This window comes from Lolium rigidum, chromosome 2, assembly GCF_022539505.1.
Source record: "Lolium rigidum isolate FL_2022 chromosome 2, APGP_CSIRO_Lrig_0.1, whole genome shotgun sequence".
NCBI classification, from domain to species: Eukaryota; Viridiplantae; Streptophyta; class Magnoliopsida; order Poales; family Poaceae; genus Lolium; species Lolium rigidum.
In genome coordinates this window covers 13,720,139-13,734,005 of record NC_061509.1, presented here as the reverse complement: position 1 = coordinate 13,734,005, position 13,867 = coordinate 13,720,139, and positions in this window count along the sequence as shown.

Genomic DNA, 13,867 nt, shown 5'->3' with positions numbered 1-13,867 from the left:
CACCGCTCCCCGCCTCCCTCCGGCCTATAAAAGGGCCGCCTCTCATCGTCCCTCTTACACACAAACCCTAGCGCCTCTCTCCCAAACCCTAGCCGCCACCATCTCAACAAGACTCGACGCTATGTCCGGTAGAGGCGGAGGCCGACCTCGCGGCCGTGGTCGTGGTCGTGGTCGTGGCCGCGGCAGAGCTCAACGCTCGCCGTCGCCTTCCACGCCGCCGCCTTCATCATCGTCGGAGATGGACGTGGAGCCGGACGTGCTGTTCGAGTTCGTCCTCGTCCTCAAGGGCGACCCGCGCGGCATCCAGAGGCTGCCGGACTCCTTCGCCGACTACGTCGCCGGCGACGATCGCCCGTGCACGATGCATCTGCGGGAGGCTGCGTGCAGCTACTACCGGTGGATCGTCGACGTGATCTACGACGCGCGCGATAAGATGTACCTCAACATCGGCTGGGAGAAGTTCGCGCGGCACCACAGCCTCCAAGCCGGCTTCATCCTCCTGTTCTCCTACTTCGGCGACAGGGACATGAGCGTCAAGGTCTTCGACGAGACGCGGTGCCGCCGGGACTACCAGGGCGACAGCACCGACGAGGAGGACGACTGAGTGTTCTTTCTTCGCAGAGAACACGTGCACGGAGGTTTCTACCGTTCGCCTCATCGGTAGAACCAACAAGGGCACCATCCTCTCGCTGGATTTTCCAGTTTAGGTGACTGGGTGTGCCCTCGAGTGTTCTTTCTTAGCAGCGAACACAGGAAACCTTCGATGCACGGCCTAGTTAGGTTTAGTTTCTTTGCAAAATTTTATATTTGTGTCCACGACGGTTCAAACTATGTATTAGTTTGTGGAAAACCACGTTCCAAAGTGTGTTTTTGTGTAAACCACGTTCCAAATTATGTATTAGTTTGTGGAAATTGAAATAAAAAAATCAAAAAAAGTATTTTAAATGTTTGGGGGCGGCGTTTGGGGGACGCGGCTGGGGCGCGACGTCCCCCAAAGGCGGCACGAACAAAACACGTCCCCCAGACGCTCAATCCGGCGCGGTTTGGGGGACGGTTTGGGGGACGCGACTGGAGATGCTCTAAACCCTTGTGTCGTTTGGTCCACGGGCCATCGTCCCATCGGATTTTTTTTGCGACGGTCCCATCGGAAATAACAACCTTTTCTTTTAGCTGATGGGATGTACGATCGGATATACTGTAGTATGGTCAAAACAAAACAAAAAAAAAATGATCGGATATACCACCCTAAGAAAAACAGAAAGCGTCGCATAGTAGTTTTCTGATCTACACAAAGGATCGAGGTGGAGATTGGAGAGGGCTTGACCGGCGACGATGAGCCGGCGGTTTCTGTACATGGTGGTCGGAAACTGCTCGTTCGCTCCCAGCTCCTACACGCTGCACCGCATCAACCCGTCGCACCTTTTCTACCCCAAGGATTCACCGAAGCGAGCGGCGGCGGCGGTGGCGGCTGGTGCGAAAGCGACAACGATGGAGGCGGCCGAGTCGGCTGAGAGGACGAGGACGAAGGCGATGCGGACGGCGGAGGAGCCTGAGAGGGCGAGGAAGAAGACGATCTGGGAGGCGGAGGCGGCTGAGAGGGCGAGGATGACGCCGACGCGGGCGGCGGAGGCGGCTCAGAGGGCTAGGAAGAAGGCCATACGGGCGGCTATGCAGCAGAGGGCGATGAAGCCGACCATGGCGGATGATGCGGAGAATGCGCGTCTACCTGCCGCCCATATGAACTTCTCAAGTCCCGGCGTAGTCATGGACTTCGGGCTCATCGGCCAAAGCAAGGATAAGATCGTCGTCGTAGACGCCGCCACTCCCGAATACGCCAGAGACGTTTGGGACGCACCGGGCCGCGCCGTCCTCTACGACGACGCCTCGCACTCCGTCCGCGCGCAGCCCGGCATCCGACTGCACCACCCCCAGTGCGAGACCGTGCCTGTCACCGTCGGCGACAACCTGTACTTCATGGACGAGGAGGTCGAGGTCGTGCCCAAAAAGAGCGACAAAAATCTGCGAGCGCTCATCCGTTACCCCGCCGGTGTGCCTGACCATGACAGTGACTGGTTCTGGTATTTTTTCCTGCCGCCTCCCTACAACGCGATAGGCACCGGCGAAAATGGCGCCCCCGAGAGCAGGGACATGCTCGGAGCCTACGCGGTGGTCGGCGAGTCGCACATCTGGGCGTCCACCCGTATCCGCGGGACCTTCTCCATGGACACTGCGAGTGGCACCTGGAGCAGGGCCAGCGTCTCGCCGCTCCCGTTCCGTGGGCGCGCGGAGTACGCGCCGGAGCTCGGCCTATGGTTCGGCTTCCCGAATGACGAATGGCAGTATGAGTCCCGGGATAGCGGCCTCCTCTGCGCCTGGGACCTGAACTCCGTTAAACCTGTTGGAGCCTCCGTGCCTCTGCAGGCGAGCGGCGTGTGGAAGGTCTTCGGGGCGCCAAGCGGGAGCTTCGATGTGAGGTCGCAACTCGTGCATCTGGGTGACGCCGGCCGCTTCTGCGTCGCCAAGCTCTACCAGACGGACGAGCCGGTGCCGCCGGGGGCCTGCTCTCACTGCTACAACGACGGCATGTCTAATGAGATCAACTTCGCTGTGCTCACCGGCGTGGAGGTGGAGCGGTGCGACGGCGGAGAGCTCCGCATGGTCAAGCACAGGTCGTGCAGATATAACTTTGGTGAATACAGCTTTTCCCAAGATGTACTGTAGACCGGTGGTCAGTGATGACATGCATAAATCGATCATCTTACCTAGGTGAAAATCTGTTTTACTCGTGAAATTTTAGAATCCTATGAATCAAAATAGAAGTTGCTGAAATACTAGAAAGTATATGTCCAAGTTCTTTTTTGTTGTTGTTTCCACGTACTCCTCTTGAACAAGCAAAGGTCTCGTTGAGGTAACACACCCTGGCTAACCCCTCCTCAAACTGGGCGAAAGCCCTGGTTCTCCGTGCGGATGGCGGCGGCGTTGAGGCAACGTTCCCCTTCTTGGAGGCGCCGTCTGGGGAACCGCAGAGGTGCAGGCCTTGCAGTTGTGTTTGGTGGTGACCGTGGCGAGTTTTCTTGCTCGGCGTCGCCCTCGCCCATGTCGTCTGAGAAGTGCTTGGTCTGGTGTCTGGCCGCGGAAAGGCCATTGCTTGCTGGTCAACGCCCTCGCATGGGCGAGAGGGGAAAGGGTTCTCTTCTACGGCAGCAATGACGATTGGCAGACGCGTCTACAAGCTTTGGTGACCTTGTTCAGCAACATGGGGTGGTGGTGTCCCTTCCGTCGCTTCTTCCTTGGTGCGCCTTGGTCCGGCAGCTTCGGTACGGTGTTGCGGTGGTGCCTGTGGGTGAAGCTTTCTGGACGATTATGGTGGTTTCTCCCCGGGCAGCCTAGCTGCCTTAGGTCCGCGGTGTTCTAGGGTGAACTGATTTGCCTCCTGATGGTTCGACGCCCTTCGAACTGGGGCGAGGGACTGGGAGTCCTTTCCGTGGACGCCGCCAATCTCGACTACACCGGACATGATTGGGAGGCACCAGGCCGCGCCGTCCTCTATGACGATGCCGCGCACTCTGTCCGCGCACAGCTCTGCAACCGATTGCCTGAGCGCGACACCGTGGCTGTCGCCGTCGGCGACAACCTGTACTTCATGGGGGAGGAGGAGGACGTCGTGCCCAGCAAGGAAATTTGCGAGCGCTTATTCGTTACCCCGCGCGTGAGCCTGACAATGACAATGACTGGTACTGGTATTCCTTCCCGCCGCCTCCCTACGACGTGATAGGCACCGGCGAACACGACCCACGGCCGCATTACCCCGAGAGGAGGGACATGCTCGGTGCCTACGCGGTCGTCGGCGAGTCGCACATCTGGGCGTCCACCCGCATCCGCGGGACCTTCTCCATGGACACTGCGAGCGGCACCTGGAGCAGGGCCAGCGACTCGCCGCTCCCGTTTTCGGGGCGTGCTGAGTACGCGCCGGAACTCAGCCTATGGTTCGGCTTCCCCAATGACGAATGGCAGTATGAATCCCACGACGGATGGAGGTACGAGTCCGGGGACAGCGACCTCCTCTGCGCCTGGGATCTGAACTCCGTTGAATCTGGTGTAGCCGCCGCGCCTCTACAGCCGCACGGCGTGTGGGAGGGCGGCTTCGGGGCGCCAAGCCGGAGCTTCAATGTGAGATCGCACCTCCTGCATCTGGGTGACGGCGGTCGGTTATGCGTCACAAAGCTCTACCAGACGTACGAGCCGGTGCCGCCGGGGGCCTGCTCTCGCTGCTACAACGACGGCATGCCTGATGAGATTAGCTTCGCTGTGCTCACCGGCGTGGAATTGAAGCGCTGCGACGGCGGAGAACTCCACATGATCAAGCACAGGTCGTGCAGATATAACTTTGGTGAATACAGCTTTCCCCAAGATGTACTGTAGACCGGTGGTCAGTGTTGACACGCATACATATCGATCATCGTTACCTAGGTGAAAATCTGTTATACTCGTGAAATTTTAGAATCCTATGAATCAAAGTAAAAGTCGCTGAAATACCAGAACGTATATGTCCAAGTTCTTGTTTTTTGTTTCCACGTACTCCTCTTCAACAAGCAAATGAGCGACCAATGAAGATTTTTATAGGAAACTAGGAGTTTCAGTGATCATGTCATGTCTAGTTCAGTTTGCAATCGCTTGATTTTTTTTTGTGTTGCAGGTTTTGATTGCTATTTTTGTTTCTCAAGATTTGACACTACTGACCAGGCCTGCACTACTGACCAGGCTTGCCGCCAAGTATGATTGTTATTTTCAGGGAACATAGAATTTGCCCTTTTTTTCCACAAGATCACTTTTATTCATCAAATTTTAGAATCCTATATATCAAAATAAACAGGTGGCCGAAATACTAGAAATTATATGTCCCAAGTTTATTATTTGTTTCCACATACTCCACTACAAACAATACATAGGAAAGTAGCTAGGAGTTTCAGTGATCATGTGATGTCTAGTTTAGTTTGAATTATGCTGTTTTTTTTTTTGTGTGTGCAAGTTATGATTGCTCGTTTTGTTTCTCAAGGTTTGGAATTGCTGACCAGGCCTACCGCCCGGTCTGATTGTTATTTTTGGGGAACTTACGATTTTCCCTTTTTTTACAGAGATTATTATGTATTTTAATGTATTTTTCATTAATACTATTACGTCTTCTCTGACTGCATCGCCTTGATCCTGCCGCCACCATCCCGACTTCACCGGAAATGATTGGGAGGCACCAGGCCGCGCCGTCCTCTATGACGACGCCACGCATTCTGTTCGCGCGCAGCTCTGCACCCGATTGCCTGAGCGCGACACCGTGCCTGTCGCGGTCGGCGACAACCTGTACTTCATGGGGGAGGAGGAGGACGTCGTGCCCAGCAAGGAGAATTTGTTTCCCAAGTGAATCTATCAAGTGCCGATTCTGCCAAAACAAATCCTATAGCAGGCAATGTTGCTCCTACTATCAACTTACCAAACCAATCAAGCAAACCAAAACAAGAGACATTTTGTAGGAGTTTCTACCAAGTTATGAGATCATTTAACCTCAATAGGTCAGATTGACAGTGCCACAACTATCTGGGAGGAAAAAAAATTCACGTTATTATAAAAAAAACCAACAGGTTTGGACATGGTGCTTTTGCTCTTGGCTGCATATGATCTCTTTATTCAAAATGCATTTCAAACATATCCAGTAATGTTAAAAAATCAAAACACAATGTTGCGCATACATCTCCACATCGCATGTGTTCACCAAGTCATTTCAGTAAAAAGTGAATTGTTTTGTGACTTGTGTAAAAAAGACAAATTTGGATGCTAAAATAAGCCTTTTTGCGAGGCATTTGTTTGTCTTTTTTACACAGGGCACAGAAAATACTATTTTACTATGGAACTGTAAGTGAGGACATAGAATGTCTAGATATACAAGCTAAAAAAATCTCCAAATTTTTTAATATTTTGAAATTTGGTTTTTAGGTAAAGGGAACATATGCACCTGGCATCAAAAGTACATTTCCTGACAGGTTCACCATGTAGTGATTTTTTTCATGTTTTCCCACTTTTTAAATTTATTTTTTGTTTTATTTAATGACCTGCTCGGCGCGAGCCCTAGTGGCAGTATATTGGCAAAAGGAAACACCACCATAGTCTTATCATTTTGTTGCCAAGCCGTAACGTTTGGCAGATGCTCAGAGACACGCACGTGTGAGATTTGACCGAGACTCACGTGGTAGCAGCAGCAACCCAACGGATTCTGCAGTTTCGCTGGACATACAAACCAACCTACCATTCGTTTTACCTTCTATTGTACAATGCAAACCGAATGGTAATACGGCTGATTGTACAGTTTCTTTGGCAATGGAACGGAAGAAGTAGATGTACATCCTGCCCTCCTATTGTACAATGCAAACCGAATGGTAATACGGTTGATTGTACAGTTTCTTTGGCAATGGAACGGACAAGAAGTAGATGTGTACATCCTGCCCTCCTATTGTACAATGCAAACCGAATGGTAATACGGTTGATTGTACAGTTTCTTTGGCAATGGAACGGACAAGAAGTAGATGTACATCCTGCCCCTCATATCCTATATATATAGAGTGCAGCGGAACGGGGGATGACACACACTCCTCTGCCACAGTAGCAAACATCAGGGTTCCAGACGGAGAGAGCCAGTCGCTTGCACAGCCATGGACGCCGCAGCAGCCCAGCCGGCAGGGAGGTCAGGGCGAAGAGCAGCCGTTGTGTGCAGGCTGTTCATTCAGGTATAGTATAATCCCCACAGAACTAATTAGCTTTAGTCCAAAAATTCCTCTGGATCTAGGTAGCGGGGGAAACAATGAACCAGATGTTTTTTTCAATAGCAGATCGACACACAGTAGTTAATCTAGGTTTATTTTAGCGCTGACTTTAGGAATTTCAGTTTTAAATGGTACCTCACACACAAAAGCAAACCTTCTAAAACGTTCGCAGCAGCATCAGATGTCGCCTGCAGGACCGATGCTCGCTCCTCTGCCGGCGCCGCAGGTATCTCCGTGTGATCTAAGGAAAATGTAGTAGCTGTAGCGTCTATCAGCTTCTTATACTGATGATAGTGTTAACAATTCACTGTTACAGGGCTCCCAGCAGCACCATCTACAAGACGCAGCCCGCAGCTTCCAATTGGTGGCAGAGCAGTTCAAGAAAGCTTGCGAAAGGCTCGATGCTGCCTCCGAAAACTTACTGAAGGCATCTGAGTGCTTGATGGAGTTGACAAAACGGATGGTGGCACGGGAAGCCGCTGCTCAGGAAAGAGCTGTCGAGATGAACAAGAACCATCTAGGCAAGTTCAAAATGCTTGGTCTATTATCTATTTTCGGTTACGGCACACGCTAGCTGCTCAATTAATTTTTTATTACACACGAGAAAATTAATTTTCTTATATACACTGATTGGACGCTGGTAGTAAACCTAAGCTTCTATCGATTGATCAATAAACAGAGTTGCGACTGGGGAGAAACTACGGCGCTGAAAGGCATGGAGATGATCCTGCCGGACCACATAGAAAGAAGAGGAAAGTGGATGGGAAGATGCCCAAGTGCAAGGGCAAGGAAGTGATGTCCAAGGGGAGCAGCAAGGGAAACGCAGCAGGGTCATCGGAGCCTGGTGCCGCAAGTTAGACAAATACACTGCAAGAACTGCTGCATCGTATGAACTTCAGATTATCATGAGCATCCTCTGAGGAGCAGTACCGCTATGTAATTTCGGCCATGTAGGCAATTTCTTTTGTAGTCTAAGCACTGGCATGTCTCATCAGATACAATTTGTACTGCAACAACCGCTGCATCGTACCAAATTGCTATGTAGTTTCCTTTGAGCAGCAGTATCGCTGTGTAGTTTCAGACATGTAGTCAGTTCTTTTCTGTAGTCTAAGCAATATTTTGACTCATCAGTTACACCGTGTATCGATAGTTCGTCAAGCAAACAATTACTGGAACTCACTTTTTATTAAACGGACTTAACATTGTGAAAACATTCCTGAGGGGTGTACCCATAAAAGAGAAGCATATGCATGTTCAGTTGGATCAAGGCAAAGCTGATAATAAAAACAAAACTGACTGCAAATGCATGGCAGCCAAAGCTAGAAATAAGAAGCAGACGGTACAAATAACTGCTGCGCGAAGTACATAACCTCCAAGCTACGTAGGTGTATGTTTATTTCAGCAGGTCTATTCTTAACATTTGGGGTTACCACTCTGACAGTCTGAAACTCTGACTGCACACAGCCGACGATGCCCGGTTGGGAATGAAACCAGGATCGTGTCTGCAAAATTGAGTATAAAGCCGATTTCTGCAGATAATTTTGCAAAGTTAAAAAGTGATTACTACTACACTTAAGTATTATCATGGTAGATTTGTCAAACAGTAAATTAAGAAGATGCGTTTCATTCATTTTCCCTCATTAATCTAAAAAAGAGCATGAAACATCGATCTCAACATGGACGAAGTGTCAACAGAGCTGCTATCGATCGGGTACTAGTAGAAGTGGCCAGACTCTAACAGAAACAAAACAACGACCTAATAAAATTCTGATGAATCTGCAATGTCTGAAGAACATAAAATAGACGAGGCACTGGATCAACTTATATATGTCGCCAATAAAACAAACACAACCAAGATGGAATCCGAAACTTAAACAGTCAAACCGCAACTCGCGACACAGATAGTTGCAATTGACGTTCAGTTCAGACTAGGAGTAGCATCGATCACATTTATTGCCAGCACAAGTGCCAAACTAACCCAGTGAGAAAAAAACTAATTCTTCCTCGCACCACTGCCAGCGGCAGCAGCAGCATCGCCGCCAGCGGCGTCGCGCCTTGCTGCTGGAGACCCCGGCAGCCAGGGTGCCGACATCGTGGCGGAGACTTGCAGCACCACCATGTTGGGCTCTTCGTACACGGACTTGACGAAGAACGCGAGTCGCCAGACGCCGGAGCCCACCCCGGGGCCACTGGGCACGAAGCTCACTCTCGGATAGCGGTCATCGGGATCGGGACCGGAGACCTCCACCATGCCGATGTCCCGGGGCGCGTCACCGGAGGGGCGCTGGAACAGGGTGGTCAGCTCAGCGGACTCTCGCCGGGAAGGAGGCGGCCCAGCATGTCCGGGTCGTATAAGCCGAGGAGGACGTGGAGCGAGAGGTGCTGCCGGATCGCCTCGCGCGGCATGTTCCTGAGTGGCGCCATGCCGTCTTTGTCGACGGCGAGGACTGTCAGCTCGTCGATGCGCCCCATGATGTCGAGCGTCAGGCCCGTAGACGCGAGCAGGCTGCTGAACTCGCCCAGCTCCGGGTGCCCCGCTAGGATGGCGGTGACGTTCGCGGCGGCCTGGCACGCCGGATACGACGCGCGAGGAGGAGGAGGAGAAGCACGGCCAAGGAGTGTTTGGCGCTGAGAACGCCGGCGACCGGTGATGCCATTGTGTATGGACGTGCCGCGCTTATGGTGTAGAATGAAAGGAGGCGATGGTCTGAAGTGAACAAGCTTTGGGGTGCCCATGGTTTTATAGCAAGCAAACAGTGGTGGCTTTGCCGGACGAGCAAGAAATTCAGGATTTCAAAAAGATAGGCTACCACTGTGGCACTGTAGTAGTGTTTTGGAGGCCGATGCTCCGGTGTGCTTGGTGTTTTACAAAAGTCAAAACTGGTATCAAGCAGTTAAACAAAATTGTAAATATTTGTTACGGATACATTTTTTTTTTCAAAATGGGATTACCCTGGTCTCTGCATCACACAACTATTTATTAATAAAACAATCATTCAAAAGTTTACAACTCAAGGATCATCGAGGGTCGATACAAAAATCAACCATCGAAAAAAGAGAGAAACGCTAAGCGAACTAGGCATCTTGCAATCTTCTAATAGCCCGCCAAGTAGCCTGGTAGAAAATATCTTGGGCAACCATTCGAAGGCGGTTGCATCCAGAAACCATGCACTCCCGCTGATCCTCCCGAAGCAAGAAACGCCAAAGCTGGATCCAGTGAACCATAGTGTAGATGACCTGCAAGAAATTAGTAGAATCTTTTATGTTAAAAACAATATCATTTCTGCAATTCCATATTGACCAACATAAAGCGGAAACCCCAATGCGAATCCTAACTTTATCAGTTTTGTCAGTTCCATTAAGCCAATTCACAAACATATTTGTGATATTGGAAGGAGGTGGAATATTATATGCAGCAAACACCACTCGCTAGATAAGCTTAGCAAAAGGACAGGAAATAAACAAGTGTTCAACTGATTCCTCATTGTCACAGAAAGAACATTTGGTATTTTCATTCTAATTTCTTTTTGCTAGATTATCGCGGGTCAAAAGGACTTTCTTACTAAGGAACCACATGAAAATTTTAATTTTGAGTGAGATTTTTATTTTCCAAAGATACTTACAGAGGTATCTTGTCTGTCCATTTATCATATCACCATACATAGATTTAACAGTGAATTTTCCAGAAGATGTTAGACCCCAAACGAACTTATCTTGATATCATTTAAATTTATCTCCATTAAACTTTGGCACAGGTATACCCATTAATCCCATTTATCACCAATAAGCCTTCTCCGAAAGCCAATATTTAACGGAGTTGAACTCATAACATTTGTCAGGGCATCTCCAGCGGGGCGACGCATATTTATGTCCGTTTGCGTCGGGCACGGACACAAAAAACGTCCGCATGTCCGCATGCGTCTGCCCCTTCTCCAGCGGCAGGGACGCATTTATTTGACCGCATGCGTGATTAGAGAGGAGAGAGAGGGAAAGATTCTGTTTGTGTGGCTAGGAATAAGCGCATGCGTGATTAAAGGAGGAGAGAGAGGGCTGCATGCAGCCCAACCGAACACAAACGGACGCGCGGACGCGTCCGCAGAAACGCATTCCTGACGCATATTTGGTCCACGTTTGCGTCAGGACGGACACTGCGGATGTTTTGCGTCGCCCCGCTGGAGGGCGTTTTTTGTCCGCGCGGATCGTCCGTTTGTGTCGCCCCGCTGGAGATGCCCTCACAATATCGTGCTTACGACGAACTATGTTGTATAGTTGGGGATATTGAGATGCAAGAGTCTGATCACCCAGCCAGTTGTCTTCCCAAAACCGCGCGCCCCCTCCAGATCCTACCTCAAATTTTCCTCTACTAAAGAAAGCCCCTTTAACTTTTATTAGTCATTTCCAAAAAGGTGAATCAGTAGGTTTACTTTCAACTTCCGCCAAGGTTTTCTGTGAGAGATATTTATTATTTAATATTTGTTACGGATACATAAAGATGCTATGAACCTGTAAATTATTTGTTCAATTTTGTTGTAGTTTGGGCTAAAGAAATGTGGCTCTAAATGGGCACAAAAGCTCAATCTATTTCGATAAAACCTTAGACGTGCATACTAGGCATCTATAAGTATTTGTATATTTTCAAGAAAGTATATAAATTTCAAATAATGTATTCAATTTTTTAAATTGGGCGCACTTTCCATTTAAAGTTTCCATAGATCTGTCCTTCTAGTTTTTTTTATCGCATTGACATAAGACATAAGAAACACAATTGTGCAAACATATCTTAATGTGGATCTTTGCTTTAAGAATTATTGCATTTCATAGTTTAAATTGAAAATTTTCACATGCATTATATAAGTGGAGAAAGGTCGAAGAGTACGCTCGTCAACTGCATCATACTTTTTGTCAGTGTATACCGGGAAGAAACCATTTCTATTTACAAATCCTGTCTAAAATATTCAACTAAATTTATCAAAATGGAGCCTAATTTTAAAACCCTTCATATATGAGAAGCACAATTGTGCAATCGGGTAGTAGTTTGATTTTTGATTTAAGTTTAACAAGTATCTCCGTACAATGAAACAACCATATATGTAACAGAACGTGCACCGGTTACCTCTGTAGAGGGTGCCCCTTATTTATCTTCAATAAGACAAATTAATACATCGTCGCTAGTGGTAACTAATGAAATTTATATCGTTTATAATTTGTTAGTGTGGTGTTGTAATTTTTATGCTCTTTGATTGCTAACTGAATACTCCCTACGTTTAACTCTTGTCGCTGATTTGAATGTATCTACAAGAGCACAAGGAGTGCATTTTTGTGGCATGATTATCACATTGTGTATCTACATGGTAGATTGCTTTCCGAATTTTTTACGATTCATGACGTGTGAAGGCGAGAGTAGAAGGAGCACCCAGTACACCGTGAAACACAAGAGAATGCCAAGGAAAAGTCCTCTACTCCCTATGTTCACTATTATTAGATGTTTAATTTTTGTTCGAAAATGCATGTACCTTGACATGTCTTCATGCGTAGGTTCACTTATTTCGACGTATTGAGATACCTAAAACGTATAATTATAGTAAATGCATGTACCTAGATGTATTTTCGTGTGTAGGTTCACTTATTTCGACATGTTGAAATACCTAAAACGTATTATAATAGTGAACGAAGGAAGCAATTCCTTGCGAGTCCATTCTTGATAATTTGATGAAGAAAAAAAGAAACGCATAGCCGGGAGATCCGGTGATGATCGACGCGCCATTACATGGACTAAAAATGACCAGGCCAGCAAGAACGGCTCCCTGAATATCCCCTCGATCGGAACCGGCCCAAGCTTTTCCTGCATGCACAGCAAGGTGCACCAACCCCAGTTAGGCAGTTAGTAATAATGCAATCGGATCATATATAGCAGGGTTTGGAGATAGCTGGTCACGGTGTGCCTAGCTAGAAATGAGAAGCATGAGTGTGGAACTGCATCATGCATGGCAAACTGAGAACGAAATAAGACCGACCGCACAGGCACGAAGATATTCACTTGAGCAGCAGATGCTCACTTGATCAAGGGCTTGAAAAGAGACCGGCCACATGGTATTGACCTCCTATATACATCCATACAGGCACCGAGGAACCGGCGCGTTCTCTGACAGCACATACGTTCACTGCAGCCGATCGTCAGACACTCTGACAGCAGAAGCCTGAAGCCAACATTTTTTTGAAACAGGGGCAAAAGATTTGCCCAAATCCACTAATTAAGTAGAAGTTTTAGAAGCAAGTAAAGTAGTTATTACATGGGAACAGTCTCCCTGCATCATTTCACCCGTTGAAGGTTCACATAAGTAGTACCAGTGCTTGATCATATGATATCTGCCGGAGCCGCCGCGCAACACGTGCACGACCGAAACACTTGTCTTCGTCTTCGTCGGGAGGACCGGAAGGTCCGGAACTCCTGGGGCGTCCAATCGAAGACCTTGACGAAGCAGAACCGGCGGTTGCTGAGGTACAAGAGGTGTGAGTAAAGCTCATAGAAACCCCCGATCGAGAACCCCCGGGTATACGGTCGTTGACTCGTTGCAACCGACCGTCCGACACTCGGACAGCAAAAGTCTGAAGCTACAAATTTATTTTCTTGTTACCGGTTTTCCATTCCTTTTACTCCTTTCGTTTGAAGAAAAACTTCGTAATGTTTTCTGCATACGAAGATATATAGATATGTTTTAGCTATAGATTTATCCGCATTATGAAAAAGTTGTGAAGCTTTTTTTAGGAATGGAGGAAGTATATTGTATTGACTGTTAATTTTGGCCTTTCTAGATCTGCGCAAATAAAAAATATTGGTACACAAAAACTTACTGCTTTTGCTTTTGCTTTTGCTTTCGCTTTCATACAACTAAAATTTGGGATGTCAAGATATTACTCGATTTAGATTTAACTAAATCTCTTTCAGATGGCGTCACACAAGATGCAACTCACAGGTTAGCACGAATCTCAAGCCAAATTAAGCGGTTTATATATTTCTATTTCAGTTGCAACCCGGTAGTGAAAAACCCCAGTTGCAA